Source organism: Pongo abelii, chromosome 4, assembly GCF_028885655.2.
Source record: "Pongo abelii isolate AG06213 chromosome 4, NHGRI_mPonAbe1-v2.0_pri, whole genome shotgun sequence".
Lineage (NCBI taxonomy): Eukaryota > Metazoa > Chordata > Mammalia > Primates > Hominidae > Pongo > Pongo abelii.
This window is the reverse complement of record NC_071989.2, coordinates 37124074-37139042: the sequence shown is the minus strand read 5'-3', so window position 1 is coordinate 37139042 and position 14969 is coordinate 37124074. Positions and strand designations below refer to the sequence as shown.

Here is a 14969-nt window from a genome sequence, read left to right as displayed (position 1 = left end):
TACCTGGGCGAATCGGCGTCTGAATCCAAGGGGAGGCCGAGGCCGCTGTGGCGAGAGACTATAATCCGGGCCGGGAGGGGGGGTGGCTACGGCTCCTCTTCCGTCTCCTCAGTGCGGGGAACATGTAGAGCCGGGGGGAGACCAGCCGAGAAGACAAATCGTTGCTTCTTCTTCCTCCTCCTCCTCCTTCTCCCACATAGAAACACTCACAAACACCCGACCAGGGGCCCGAGCTACCGGGGGGGCATCGCCGCGGGCCCGGGAACCAATTCTCCTGTCGGCGGGGGCGTCCCTCCCTGCGGCTTGGTGGTGTCGGGTGAGTCGGTACCGACGGAGGGAGGGGGGGGAGGGCGGGGGGAAGGAGCCCTGTGTGTGTCTCTCTCTCGTTCCGTCTCTCCCTCTCAGAACAAAATGCCGACCGGAAGTGCAGCTGCAGGAATGACTCCCTCCGCCGGCGCCAAACACTAACAACCACCCCCTCTTCCCCACTCCACTTCCGCCACCGCCGCCGCCGCCGCTGCCGCCACTTGGGCTCGCGTCCTCCGCCGCGCCGCGCCGCACCCGGGCCCAGCCGGGTCCAGCAGCCGGGAGGCGGCAGCTCTCCTCTGCGCCCGTCCCCTCAGGGCGGCTGTGGATGTTGCCAGTATTGTCGACGCTTCAGAGCGACGTTTGCCCTGCGACACAGGCGGGCCGGCTCTCCTCTGTCTTTATTTTCCTGGAGGCGGACAGGAGCGGGGCCCGAGTTCGGTGGTGGTCGTGAGCGTGGGGGGCACTCAGGCCCGGACGGGCTCTCAGGTAGCCGACGGCGGCGGCAGGAGGCCGCGCTGGCTGTCCCAGGTCGTCGTTAGCTTTAGGGAGCCGATCTCCGGGCGGCCCCACAGAGGACGCCCGCGATTCGACGGCGATGATGCCCGTTTTAAATGGTGTCCCTGCAGCCGGGTGGATGGATGGATCGTACACCTTGCCTTTTGAGAGCCGGGACCTTACGCCCGACTGCGTGTTATTTCTGCGGAATAAGAACGCAACCTTTGGAGGTGAAGACGACTCTCGGCTGGATTGAATTGGAATCGTGTTTGTGATGCGTTTATTTCTGGAAATACGCGGTCTCCGCTGCTCTTGCTTTTTGTCGGCAGAGGTTTGGGTTCTTCTCTAACCGTCGAGATAAAGGCCTGTAGGCGACGCTGCGCGAGCGAGAAGCTCGCCCGCGGCGGCCCCGGCGCCCCCCTCTAGGTGTGGGTGGAGCCGAGCGCGCGGGGAGAACCGCCGGCCCCGACTCAGCCACCGGTGACTGCGGGCGACCCGCGGGCCTGCGGCCAGCTGATTTCAAACATCGTTTTCCTCTTTAGGTTCGGAACACTGAGGCGCTGGACAAGGCTGGAATACAAAATGTGATTATACGTACAGTACTATGGTTGTTGTAGTGTTTAAATTGTAAAACAAGAAATAACTCCATCGTTCCACAGTTCTCTATTAAGTTTGTGTAAATTAAAAAGGGGCTATTTTCGGTAAAAAGTGCAGTAGGTAAGGGGAATTTTACTCAACCGGGACGAAATTCGTGTTATATGAATTGTATTGTGTATTTGTGTGTGTACCAGTGCGCTAAAAGTAAGTAGGAAAACTTGCTTAGATTATTCCTTTTGCCTCAGGCCACCCAGGGGGCCAAGATCCTGTCACTCCTTTTCTCTAGGCCCTGCGAATGGCTTCCCGTCTTGAGGGGAGTGAGCCAAAGCCTTGACCGCGGCAGAAGTCCCCGCGCGCTGTTGGGGGTGGGGGCGGGCCTGCCCTGGCATCCTTGCGAGTAGGACTCTTCCCTGAGTGTCCATAGGGCTTGCTCCTTCACCTTCAGGATTTTGCTCGTGTCACTCGGTGCTTCCGCGGCTACTTTTAAACTGAAAGTTCCCTAGCCCCCTTCTCATTTTATCCTTTGGACAGTCTACATATCCCTACTTGTTTATCTTCTTATCTCTCCTTCCCCAGTGCAATGTAAGCTCTAAGAGGACAAGAGGTTGTGTTTTTCTGCACTGGTGTTACGGCCCCCGCCTAGAATGCCACACAGTAGATGCGTAGTATGTGGTTAATGAATGAATGACGATTATAAGGGCCTTGATGCTCCCCCATTTCTGTCTTTAATATGTACTTATATGCTACGGAGAGCTTTATAAAAGATTTAAAAAACGTTTATTACAGAATTCTATAAAAATATATTGCTTCTAAACATTGGAAAGCCCTCCACAACACCAGAAACCCACAAACGAGGGATAAAATTTTTTAGGCTTCTGTAAATGGGCATGCCCGAGGACAGTGCATCAAATGATCATATCCATACTGGGCCGATTATCTTTGCTCTCCTGAGTCTCAAACTGCATTCTTCATCTTGTCGTCCTCTGTCTTGCAAAATACATCAAAAGTGAGAATTTGGTTGGCTCAGAGCAAATCCAGCACTATTGGAAAAGTTCATTCAGCAAGTATTTATTGGGGACAAATGGGTACCAGGCACGGTAATTCAAAAGGTGTGTGTTTCTGAGGCTAGGAGGCTTTACATAAAGGACCACATACGGCTACTTTGGTTGCTACTCAATTATGCTGTCAAGCAAAGCAAATGTTAGTGAAATTTATTTTTAGTTTTCTTCTGAAGAAAAGGTTCAATGAAAGGTGAGGCCAGGCTTGGTGTGGATATTTTAATTCACCATTTATTTTGCTGTTTGCTTACACTTAGGTTAGCATTAGATGTACTTAATCATGATTTTTGAGTACTATAAAACGTGAGAAATTTTATTTCCTAGTGGCTGGAAAAATAGGCTTTTTAAATTAAAATAAGTAAATATATCAGTAAGCTAGAAGCTATGCAATAAGGCTTTGGCTATGGTATTACAAATTTTCATATTTCATGTATTGAATTTTTGGACAAGAAAAGACAGCCTTGATAGGTATTTTATAACCATTAATACAATTAATCAAACATTGTTTAGTAAATCCAATCGTCTGTTCATTATTATTTTTCCCATTAATCTTCAGAACAGCTTTAATACAGATGGCTCAGAATGTGTTTTTCACTCAGTTTCAAAATACCATTATTTCAATTCGCTAATAGAAGCACAATTATCTTCCTGTCTGCTTTCTTAAATGTTACTGGTAAACTAGTAATTTTGCATGTCCAGGTAACTGCAGCTGCTACAGTCAATCTACTTTGGAAAGTCTTGGCATTATTGTGTCATTTAATTTAAAATTTTTAAGTTTTTTTAGTTTCTTCCCTTTCTTATTGAGGACTTATTAGGCGCTAATTAGCTTTATGCTACACATCTCATGCATGGCAGTGAATGAAAACACAACACTGCCTTTGAGGGTTTTAACTTTTATATAGTTTATACCATTTTTTTTCCAGGTTATAGAATCAAAGAAATTGTTTCAATTCATATCACAGTATTTCTCTATTAAATCAAATGGTATTTTGCTTGCATAAATTTAAGTATCCAAGTTTAGATCTTACATAGAATCTGTTAATCTAATATTAGTGTTTTCTTCATTTCATTGTTGTGGGTTTTTTTTTCTTAATAATTATTTTTCCCAATACCATCCATTTGTTCTGCTCTTACATTTTTAAGTCTTTTATGTTCCAAATCAGGTGACTTACATCCTCCACTTGTCCATTGAGGATAGCCCAGTAAACCTTTATTCTGACTTTAAATTGCCCCCTTGCTTCAAGAACTGAGTTGCATGACTCAGTTTTCTTTGCTAGGAATATCCCTGGATAGTCTCATATGTATTCTTGATCAATGAATTGCAGAAGATTTGATTAAAAATTTTAAATGGATTTCAGGTATAAACTATCTATATCAAATGTCATCACCAGGAAATTCTACAACTGAAAAATCTGAATTGTTATTTTTGTTGAAGAATATTTATCTTTAAGATAAATGCAACTTGCTATAAAATGATAGAAATGAAAAATTTTAGAAAATCATTTTCTACTCACTATTTTATGCCTGCCGGTTGTCCTTTGTTAGTGATAAAATTGTCTCTTATGGGAACGAATTTGTTAAAGGTAGAAAAAATAACTGGTAGTGTGTGTATGTTTTATAGATTAGACACTACCAAAATTATTTAACATTTAGAATAATTAAATTGCTTTTAGGATGACAGATGACTTAAGAAACTGATGAAGAGTTAATTAAGGATATTGATTTTTAGGGCAGAGCTACAAAAATTATCAAATCACTTAACACTGTAAAGATGTTCCTGTTTCAGGTTTTCAAAGTAAATACCTTAATCAAATTTGGAAATAGTATTTATGGATTTTATTCAACATAGATTATCTATTTTGTTAAAATTACAGAAATGAACAGTTCTTTTCCCATGGATGCCTTTTTTTATCTTGGCCTATTCTGATCCTCTAAGAGCAGGCTTTGTCCTTTCATTAATACTTCTCACCTATAATTACGAATTTTCTCTAAACTTGTAGATTTTATTATCCATGCCATGTATTTATAATCCTATGACACTCCTATATTGTTTATGGTTTTTTTTTTTTTTTTTTTGAGACGAAGTCTTGCTCAGTCGCCCAGGCTGGAGTGCAGTGGTGCAATCTCGGCTCACTGCAAGCTCTGCCTTCCGGTTCACGCCATGCTTCTGCCTCAGCCTCCCCAGTAGCTGGGACTACAGGCGCCCACCACCCCGCCTGACTAATTTTTTGTACTTTTAGTAGAGACGGGGTTTCACCGTGTTAGCCAGGATGGTCTCCATCTCCTGACCTCGTGATCCCCCCGCCTCGGCCTCCCAAAGTGTTGGGATTACAGGCGTGAGCCACTGTGCCCGGCCTTATTGTTTATGTTTTCATACATCTATAGCTTATGTTACTAAATCAAAGTGACCAGTTCCACATTATACTGCAAGTTTCACTGTGTAATGCATAAGAATTACACAGAGGGAAGGGCCTCAAAAAATGCACTTCTGAAATGTTTTAATGTAAAATTATTTAAGACCATAAAGTTTCATGAAAGCCTAATCTTTCTGGAACCTACACATACTCTGCATGTGAACCAGAGTTAAACTAGTCAAGTATTTTAATACTGAACTAATCTGGAAAAACATCATTTAAAAAATTACTGTATTTATGAAGGAAGAATATAAAATCTATTAAAAACTTAAAACATCTAAAATAGGTATGAAGAGAGGCTTATGGTGCTCATTTTAACAGCATTCTTGAGTAGATTAGCTTGTAGTCAAAGCATCTGCTCCAGACCAGTGTTTTAAACTGTGGATTATAATACCACTATGGGTCATGAAATTAATTTATTGCATTATGACTAGCATTTTTTATTTAAAATATAGGAAAGAATAGAAAATAAAAGAGTATATCACAGATGGTAAGGGTATGTGTTTTTAAGTAAACATTTGTTCATGTGTATATGTGTTAGATTACCTTGTAAAATATATTCCTTATTGGGGGTTACAGGCCAAAAAAAGTGTTTGTTTTTGTTTTTAAAAATCTACAGTTCAGATTTTCCTTAGAAAATGGGGAAAAAAAGAATGTTAGAAAGATCTGACTGCCTATGAACTAGTGAAGGATTTTAGAGGAAGTACCAGGATATTTTAGAGATCTGATACTGGTTTCAGAAAGGTAATCTTAAAGCAAAGGGTAGGAAATAAAGTATGTTGTTAGCAGAAATGTCAGATATGGTTAAAGTTGTGAGGAGGAATTATTTTCCTAGTGGACCTACATTTGTTGTGTGTAGATCTGTGACTATTATTGATCTGTTGTAGCACATTTTCCAATCTAAAATGTCCAATACAGCACAGTAATAAACATGGGGCAAAATATATGTTTGTTTCTATTTTTCCCACCTTCAATTTTAAAACAAGTGTTTATTAATAAGTCAGAGCAAAGCAAATTTCTATCTTTCACAGAGTAATTATAGGAACAAATTACTCCCTGAAAATGGTGGAAACTTCTTTCTCCCTCCGAAAAATAAACTTTCAATAAGTGTTTTCTCTCTAGCCAAAGTAAATAATTTGTTAAATAGGTAACTCTCATTTGCCATCCAACTCATTCTATATATTTAAATAAATGTACTTACACTTGTGTATAGGATTTAAAAGGGGGAAACTTAGGAAGGAAGGAATTGTGTATAGAATTTAAAAAGGAGGCATTATGTTGCATGATTAGAATGAAAAGTATCTAACCAGAAAGCAAATAAGATAAGGATTATATTATACTGAAATATTTTATTACAATTTAAATATTTCATTACTCTTTCACTTTATTTGCTATTTGTAGATTTCAGTATTGTAATATTGGCAAGTCTATTTAAGATGGCATTAATAAAAATTTTGTTTTTCAGGCATGTGATACCAAGTCCCTTTCCATTATAGATAAGGAAGGCCTAGGTTGGTTAAAACCTTAGCTAAACACAAAATTTGCTAGAGAATCAACATATAAGAAGCTCTAACTCCAAGCTTATTCACCCCAAATATTTCACCAATGTTAACACATACCCTATTGAACTAAGAAAGGAATTATATTACTAACCAGCAGAGGGAGCCAAGTCAATCATGAAAGGTAGGACTATAAAGGAACATCATATGACTTCCTGTTTTGAATTTAACTGTATGGCCCCTGCTCACTTTTTGAGTTTACCAAAAAGACAGTCATAAGGAGAGAAAGGCAACCAATGTATCAAATAAGGATAGAGTGACAATTATAACTCAGAATTACCTTGCAGGAAATAAATTGGAAGAAAAATTGAATGCAGAACTATACAAGTGAAATGTCTCAGTATTATAACACAAGATGGAAAAACCATGGAAAACAGTACCTTAATGCTATGATGAATTGCTAGCCAAATGTAACAGTGAATATTTCTTAATAATTCCATTTTCACTTAAAGTTGAAATTAGGCCATAAATAGACACATTTTAAAACTATAAAGTTGTACATCAAATTTATGTGCATTTAATTTAAGACACAAGGGATAAAATTTAATAAAAAATTATTACAATGAATTAATAAGGACATGATTTTTCAGCTTAAAATTAGAGAACAGAATTGTTTCCACTACTGTTTATAAACACAACAAATAAAGTAATATCTGTTTTGTGAGAGATGTTTGGAGGAATCTAGTAGCTAAGTGATTATGTCAGTTTATTTAATCTTGTCTAAGAACTTCAAAATGCCTGATAGAATGGGTGCATATTGAATGAATAGATGTGATCTATTTATTATTTGAAGTGAAACTATAAGAGCTGAGCGTTAGCTAACTGCATCAAAATAAAAAATACAAAGACCCAAACATTTTTAGTTGAATAACCAAATGAATTAGCTAGTCTAGCCCCTTGTTTCAAGGTTTGTGGAAACATACCATATATACTTTTACTCATGTGTTTATTCCTTCCAAAAATATACTTCTTAAGCACTATCTCCATAGGACATGGAGCATATCTTCATTATGAAGTAGACAAACTTCTTAAATTTTATTGAAAGATTTAATTTCATTGATATATGAACAATCATACAAATTCAGTATGCAACCAGTGATTTCAAGAAAGTGATACTTAGAAGCAAATCATTTATGGGACTAGACTGCCTTTGTAGGACTGACAAATTAGGCACAAGATTAGAAATTATAGTTTAATAGTCATGCAGCTGGAGGCTACAAGATTCTGACCCTCCCTAACCTGCTCCTAAGATCAGTGCTTGAGATATTCTGCAGACCCTGCCCTTGATGGATCAGCTGGCACCACTCAGATCAATAAACTGGCTCATCTGATCTTGTGGCCACCCACCCAGGAACTGATTTAGAGCAAGAGGACTGCTTCAATTCCCTATGATTTCATCTCCAACCCAACCAATTAGCACTCTCTATTCACTTGCCTTCCCCCACCCACCAAATTATCCTTAAAAACTGATCCCCAAATGCTCCAGGAGACTGATTTGAGTTATAATAAAACTCCGATCTCCAGCCAAAAAATAAAAAATAAAAAGCAAATTATTCGATTTTGAGTACTAGAAAGTAGACTGTAAACTTCTTGAAGGGTATATTCTTTTATAATGCTATATTATACTGGCATTATTTTATAAATTGGCATTTGGTGTCAAGTCAGTTAATCACAGCGATGATATCCAAGATGTACAGCTCATCAGTCCTAGAGACATTTTTTTTGTTTGTTTAAGACAGAGTCTCACTCTGTCACCCAGGCTGGAGTGCTGCAGTGGCGCGATCTCACCCGCCTCAGCCTCCCAAAGTGCTGGGATTACAGGCGTGAGCCACTGCGCCCAGCCTAGAGACATTTTAATACCAAAAAAGCCTCAATGCAACCAGTATTACTACTTCTAATTATTTGTTTCCTTTACACACGAGTTGTGGTGAATATGGGCTATTAGAATTGCATAAACAGCCTAAGCTTTTAAATGTTTCCACTCATGAAAAATAGCTATTATGAACTTTTAAAAATTAAATTAATAAAGTGGCAATAGTTTTGCCATGAACTATTCCTGATTGATAAACATAGTGGGTTAATTCATGTCAAAGTCCAATAAAAACTAGTAACTTTGTCACCAAAGTCAACATTTCAGAATCTGTGGTATGTAGTATAGGTATTTCTGTTTTATCTAGTTTTCATTTAATAATCTAAAAGATTCTGGCCAGGCACGGTGGCTCACGCCTGTAATCCCAGCCCTTTGAGAAGCCGAGGCAGGCAGATCACGAAGTCAGGAGATAGAGACCATCCTGGCTAACACAGTGAAACCCTGTCTGTACTAAAAATACAAAAAATTAACCGGGCGTGGTGGTGGGCGCCTGTAGTCCCAGCTACTAGGGAGGCTGAGGCAGGAGAATGGCGTGAACCCGGAAGGTGGAGCTTGCAGTGAACCGGGATTGCACCACTGCACTCCAGCCTGGGTGACAGAGCGAAACTCCGTCTCAAAAAAAATAAAATAATAAATAAATAAATAAACTCAACCAAACAAAGGCTGGTGAGAAAATAGCTCATATCTTGTCTTATTCCAGAGTAAGGAGTAGTGACAGATTAGGAAAACCATCAAAAAAAGTGACTTCCAGTGAACAAAATCATGAGGTTTGAGTAAAGAATTTCTCTTTTGCTAAAAAATTAAATATAAAAGTTTAGTCAGGAATTTGTACCCACACATGAATACTGCTTTTAACATTTTTCTTTAGACATTTGAAATATTTTATTTTCTCTTTAAAAAAGCAGCACCAAAACCTAAATTTAATAGTAATGTTTCTGATTTATCAGCTTCTTTCCATCTTACACTGTTGAATTCTGTACTGCTTCTAAACCATCTACAGTTAACTCTACAAAAACGGTACAATTAACACTCAACGTTGCCTTCTTCCTAATTCTAACATCAACATTCATCAGCTTTCTCCAATACAGTCAGATGATTCCTTATAATCATATCTAGCCAAATGATGTAACTTTTGCTTGATGCATGGGAAAATAGCTTACATTATGAATTTAGAAGAGCTGTAGTAGTATTGACAATATAGATGGAAAAGTATTTTTAATTTAAAGAACATATTGCACATCTTTCAGAATTTCTGTAAAAACTTTTGAATGTCCATTTTGGCTAGGAGCTTAGAAATGATCATGCTTAAGCTTAATTTTGTGTTTACATTAAATCTTTTGGATTTTCATTCTGTATACAATATTGCTGTAAAACATCATAGTTGTGAAATCTGGCTCTTTAGGAGATGCTCACCATAAAACTGGTTTGAAAACTATTCTGACTACAATGTAGCTATTACATTCACTAATAAGAGTTTAGTATGCCTCTGAATATAAGTAAGTATCTAATTCCCTATTTTTTTGGAATATTACTGTATTCTAAGAATATCAGAATATGAGCTTCTTAAAGATTTTGAATTAGCACATCCAAATTGACAGATAACATTCTTAGGTGGGGCGTGGTGGCTCATGCCTATAATTTCAGCACGTTGGGAGGCCGAGACGGGCAGATCACTTGAGGTCACGAGTTTGAGACCAGCCTACAAGGTGAAACCCCATCTCTACTAACAATACAATAATTAGCCAGGTGTGGTGGCGCATGCCTGTAATCCCAGCTACTTGGGAGGCTGAGGAACAAGAATTGCTTGAACCTGGGAGGCAGCTGTTACCCCACACTCAACAAATAAATATGAAAGAACTTTACATACAGGATAACATCATGATAAAATTTGCGTTTTAGAATAACTCTACAATTAACAGTAAAAAGAAGTACCTATAACATTACCCCACAAAAGGGATAAGGTGTGGTGAACTTGGAAATTTCGTACAATTTAGAAATATGTATTGAGCTGTAAAAATGTTCATATTCATTGACATAATACTTTCACATCTGAACTCTTGAGGTGGCTATATATTGCTTTTGTAATTTCAATTAAAACAGAAGCTTGGGCAACTGAATGAAGGAAGGATGGAATGTAAGAGAGGGTGGAGAAAGGTGAATCAATGAGAAAGTTAATGTAACCAGTCGAATGATTTAATAATTTATTTTTTAGCAGCAAATCTCCTTAACAATAATACTTTCAACTTAATAATACTTTCATCCCACATCTAGAAAGCTTACAGCAAACTTTCCAAGTAGTTTGTCTGTTCTCACCCCAAGGTGCAACTCCAATGCAACCCATGCTTGCTAACCATTCTTGCTGCTTCACTTTCATCACTCCTTCTTAACACATTTATCTTACTACCAACCTTCTCATAATATCTATCCACTCACCATTGGTTCCCACCATCCCCACACATTTCGGTTCCTTTAAATCAAGGGTAAATATACTCTTGATTGTTCATGTCACCTAGTGGTAAGACAAAAACTAGCATGACAGGGTGGAAGTGAAGATTATGCCATATTTCAGAGGTTTACATGTTTTCCAGTAGTGAATCACAACTATCAGAAATCCATATGTATGTGGGCCACATACATTTTAAATTATAACAATAGTAGAATTATAACCTATTAGCTATTCAAAAGTATTTAGTTTTTGGCTGAGGACAGTAGCTTATGCCTGTAATCCCAGCAGTTTGGGAGGCTGAGGTGGGAGGATTGCCTGAGTCCAGCAGTTCAAGACCAGACTGGGCAACAAAGTGAGACCCCCATCTCTAAAAACATTTTTTTTTTTTTATTGGCCAGGTGTGGTGGTGTGGACCTGTTGTCCCAGCTACTTGAGAGGCTGAAGTGGGAGGATCGCTTGAGCCCAGGAGGTAGAGGCTGCAGTGAGTCATGATGGCACCACTGCACTCCAGCCTGGGTGACAGAGTGAGAGCCTGTCTCAACAACCAGAAAAAAAGTATTTAGTTTTACAGTATTACAAAGTAGTGTCACATTAGTTTAATGAGGTTTATTTATAAAAAGGTGTAAAATTATGGGCCAAGTACTAGCCTTCAAGTAATTTTGAGGTCAGCGAGAATACTGGTATATAACGGATCAAACTTTGTTCAAGAACCAAAGGCTATTGTTCAACGAATGGTGCTGAGACAACTGCAAAAGACTAGGACCCTTACCTCACATGCAAAAGACTAGGACCCTTACCTCACACCATTTTGCAAAAATTAGCTCAAAATGGATCAATGACCTAAATGTAAGAGAAAAACTATAAAACTCTCAGAAAAAAACATAAGGATAAATTTGTATCACCTTGGATTTGACAGGATTCTTAGCTATGACACCAAAAACACAAGCCTCCAGAAGCAAGCAAACAAAAACACCATAAACTGGACTTCATCAAAATTGAAAACTTTAGTGGTTCAAAAGACACCATCAAGAAAGTGAAAAAATCCACAGAATAGGAAAGATACTTGCAAATCATGTATCTGATAAGGGATCTATGTCTATAATATATAACGAACTCTTAGTAAAAAATAACCCCACTTAAAATGGGCAATGAATCTAAATAGACATTTCTCCAAAGAAGAAATGCAAATGGCCAATAAGTACATGAAAAGATGCTTGACGTCACCAGAGAAAAGCAAATAAAGAAACTACAAAGTTTTCATTCTTCACTTACAAGGCTTCATTCTCACTATGATAGCCAGAATAAAAAAGTCAGATAACAACAATTATTGGCAAAGATATAGAGGAAAACTGCAACCCTTATACACTCTGATAGGAGTGTAAAATGGCACAGCCACTTTGGAAAACAGTCTGGCAGTTCCTCAAGTGATTAAACATCTAGTTACTATATGACCCAGCAATTCTACTACTAGGTATATACCCAAGAGAAATGAAATCATATGTCCACACACAAACTTGTACACATTTGTTTATGGAAGCATTATTTAGAATCACCAAAAGGTGGAAACAACCCAAATGTCCATCAACTGACAAATGCAAAAACAAAATATGGTATCCATATAATGGTATATTATGTAGTATATTATGGTATATAAAAGAATGAAGTACTGATACATGCTGCAACATGAGTGGATCCTGAAATCATTATGTTAAGTGAAGGAAGCTAGTCACAAAAGACCATATGCTATATGATTGCATTCAAATGAATGGAATATGGAAATCTATGCAGACAGAAAGTAGATTACTGGCTGTTTAAAGCCGAGGGTGGGAGCATGGGTGGGCAGGGGAATAGCTAAAGGGTAGAGTTTCTTTCCGAGGTAATGAAAATGCTCTAAAATTGACTGCAGTGATGATTGCACATATCTGTGAATATACTAAAAACCACTGAATTGTACACTTTAAATGGGTGAATTGTATGGTATGTGAATTCTATTTCAAAGAAACTGTTAAAAAAAAAAAAAAGCAGGGGTGAACTGAATATAGACAGGGCCCATCTCAATTCCCAGTCCAGGTTTACATTATTAAAAGTGGCCCTTAGATTTTATTTCCATAGTTTCAGGAAAGAAAATATACATTAAAAGAGTTGGAGGACTCTCATGTTGCAAGAATTTGACTACAGAGCCAGAAATTTCAGAATAGTAATATATGATGTATATGTTCATTAAAAAAAGTCCTAGAGATTATATGGGTTTGCTTTCAGCTCAATCAATTCCTCTTGAAGTAGAGCCATGTTGACAAGGCAGATGCTTACAAAATTCAAACACATCTCTCTAAAGTCAGCTGCAGAATCTTAAAGCATAATTCACGCTAATGAAAACTAGTGAATTTCTTTTGAAATTCAGATTTTATTTCTACCAAATAGCTCAGCCATTCTTCAAATTCTGTGATTCCATTTAGCACAGGACAGTTCTGATATGGAACATGAATGCGCGCTCCAAGTAACATCTACCCACTCCCCAGGTACTGGTATTAATATTAATAACTAGTTCCTTCACAGACTCATCTATTTTCTTACTTTTTTCTCTACAGTCTCAAGTTCAGTGTATTCAGATATCTTGCTTGCAACATCAAACAGCAAATATAATCATGTTAGGTATTTGGGCTCGGACAAAGAGGGATCCTTTAATGACCAAAAGTTTTACATCTGAGATAGCATCATTGTGGCTTTCTTCAACAAGCTTCTATAATCTTGTCACCTTATTGCATTAAAATAAACGAAATCCATTGCATTTACAATAACAATAGTAACAACAAAATACTTAGAATAATTCTTACAAGAGCCCTGGCATGGTGGTTCACGCCTGTAATCCCAGCACTTTGGAAGGCCGAGGCAGGCGGATCACTTGAGGTCAGCGTTCTAGACCAGCCTGGCCAACATGGTGAAACCCTGTCTCTACTAAAAATACAAAAATTAGCTGGGCGTGGTGGCACACGCCTGTAGTCCCAGCTACTCAGGAGGCTGAGGCATGAGAATTGCTTGAATTCGGTAGGCAGTGAGCTGAGATTGCTCCATCTTAAAAAAAAAAGAATAATTCTAACAAGAAATATGTGAAATCTATACAAAGAAATGAATAAAACTTCATACTGAGCTATAAAAATTAAAAGAGAACTTCTCAATTTCTAGGGTTTTTTCTTAGCAATTGAAAAAAGATTCTAAACTTCATATGGAATAATAGGTGGAAACAGACAAATATTTTGTTTGTTTGTTTTAGAGACAGGGTCTTGCTCTGTTACCCATGCTGAAGTGCAGTGGCATGATCATAGCTCACTGTAACCTTGAAATCTTGGGCTCAAGCAATCTTCCTGCCTCCACCTCCTGAATATCTAGGACTACAGGCACATAACACCACCCCTGGATAATTTATTTTTTGGTAGATATGGGTCTTGCTATGTTGCCCAAGCTTGTCTTGAACTCCTGGCCTCAAGCAGTTCTGCTGACTCAGCCTCCCGAAGTGCTAGGATTACAGGCATGAGCCACAATGCCCAGCCAACAAAGATATTTTTAAAAAGAAGAGTTTTGGTGGAGTGTATTCCTCTCTCTAAATATTGAAATACATTGTAAAACTAAAATGGTTGCAACATATTTGCCATAGAAATGTACAGATAGTTGGAAGAAACTCCAATATGTCATAAGCCAAGGAGGAATGATAGCCTATTTAACAAATGATATTGGGAAATGGCTTTTTGTGAATCCAGTTTTGTTCAAGCCAGAAATCTAGAGGTCTTCCTTAATACCTCTCTCCCTTATCCCCTGACCAGTACCCCACCCATTCAATCAATCACCAGATCTTACTCATTTTATTTTCTAAATATCCATCAAAGCTATCTACTTCTTTCTGTCTCCAGCAACACCAACTTAGTCATCAATTATTATTCGTAGCCAGAAATGGCTACCATCATTTCTTGCCTATGTTACTATAATAGCTTACGGGCTTCTGCCATCCACAAAGACACTCATCCCCCCAACTCTTTCTTCTGCTTCCATAGTGATCTTTTCCAAATGTAAATTTGATCATGTTAACCTGCTGTTAAAATCTTTAAATAGTTCTCATTACTCTTAAGATAAAGATTAAAATTCTTAATAAGTCAGAAGGCTCTACATGGTGTATCCTTGCCTGCTTCTCCAGTCTCGTCTCTTAGTTATCTCCACCTTGCAACCCAA

General features: G+C 38.4%; 1 protein-coding gene across 3 annotated transcripts in view; it reads right to left on the bottom strand.

The window, feature by feature from the left end:
* The window catches only part of NIPBL (NIPBL cohesin loading factor), a 197764-nt gene extending 189480 nt beyond the window's left edge, over nt 1-8284 (bottom strand). For all 3 annotated transcript variants that reach the window (XM_054555486.2, XM_024247028.3, XM_024247027.3), the window contains exon 1: nt 4-8284. The gene's annotated coding sequence lies outside the window, so the exon portion shown is untranslated. The remainder of the gene's footprint in view (nt 1-3) is intronic.
* Between the last annotated feature and the right edge of the window lie 6685 nt (nt 8285-14969).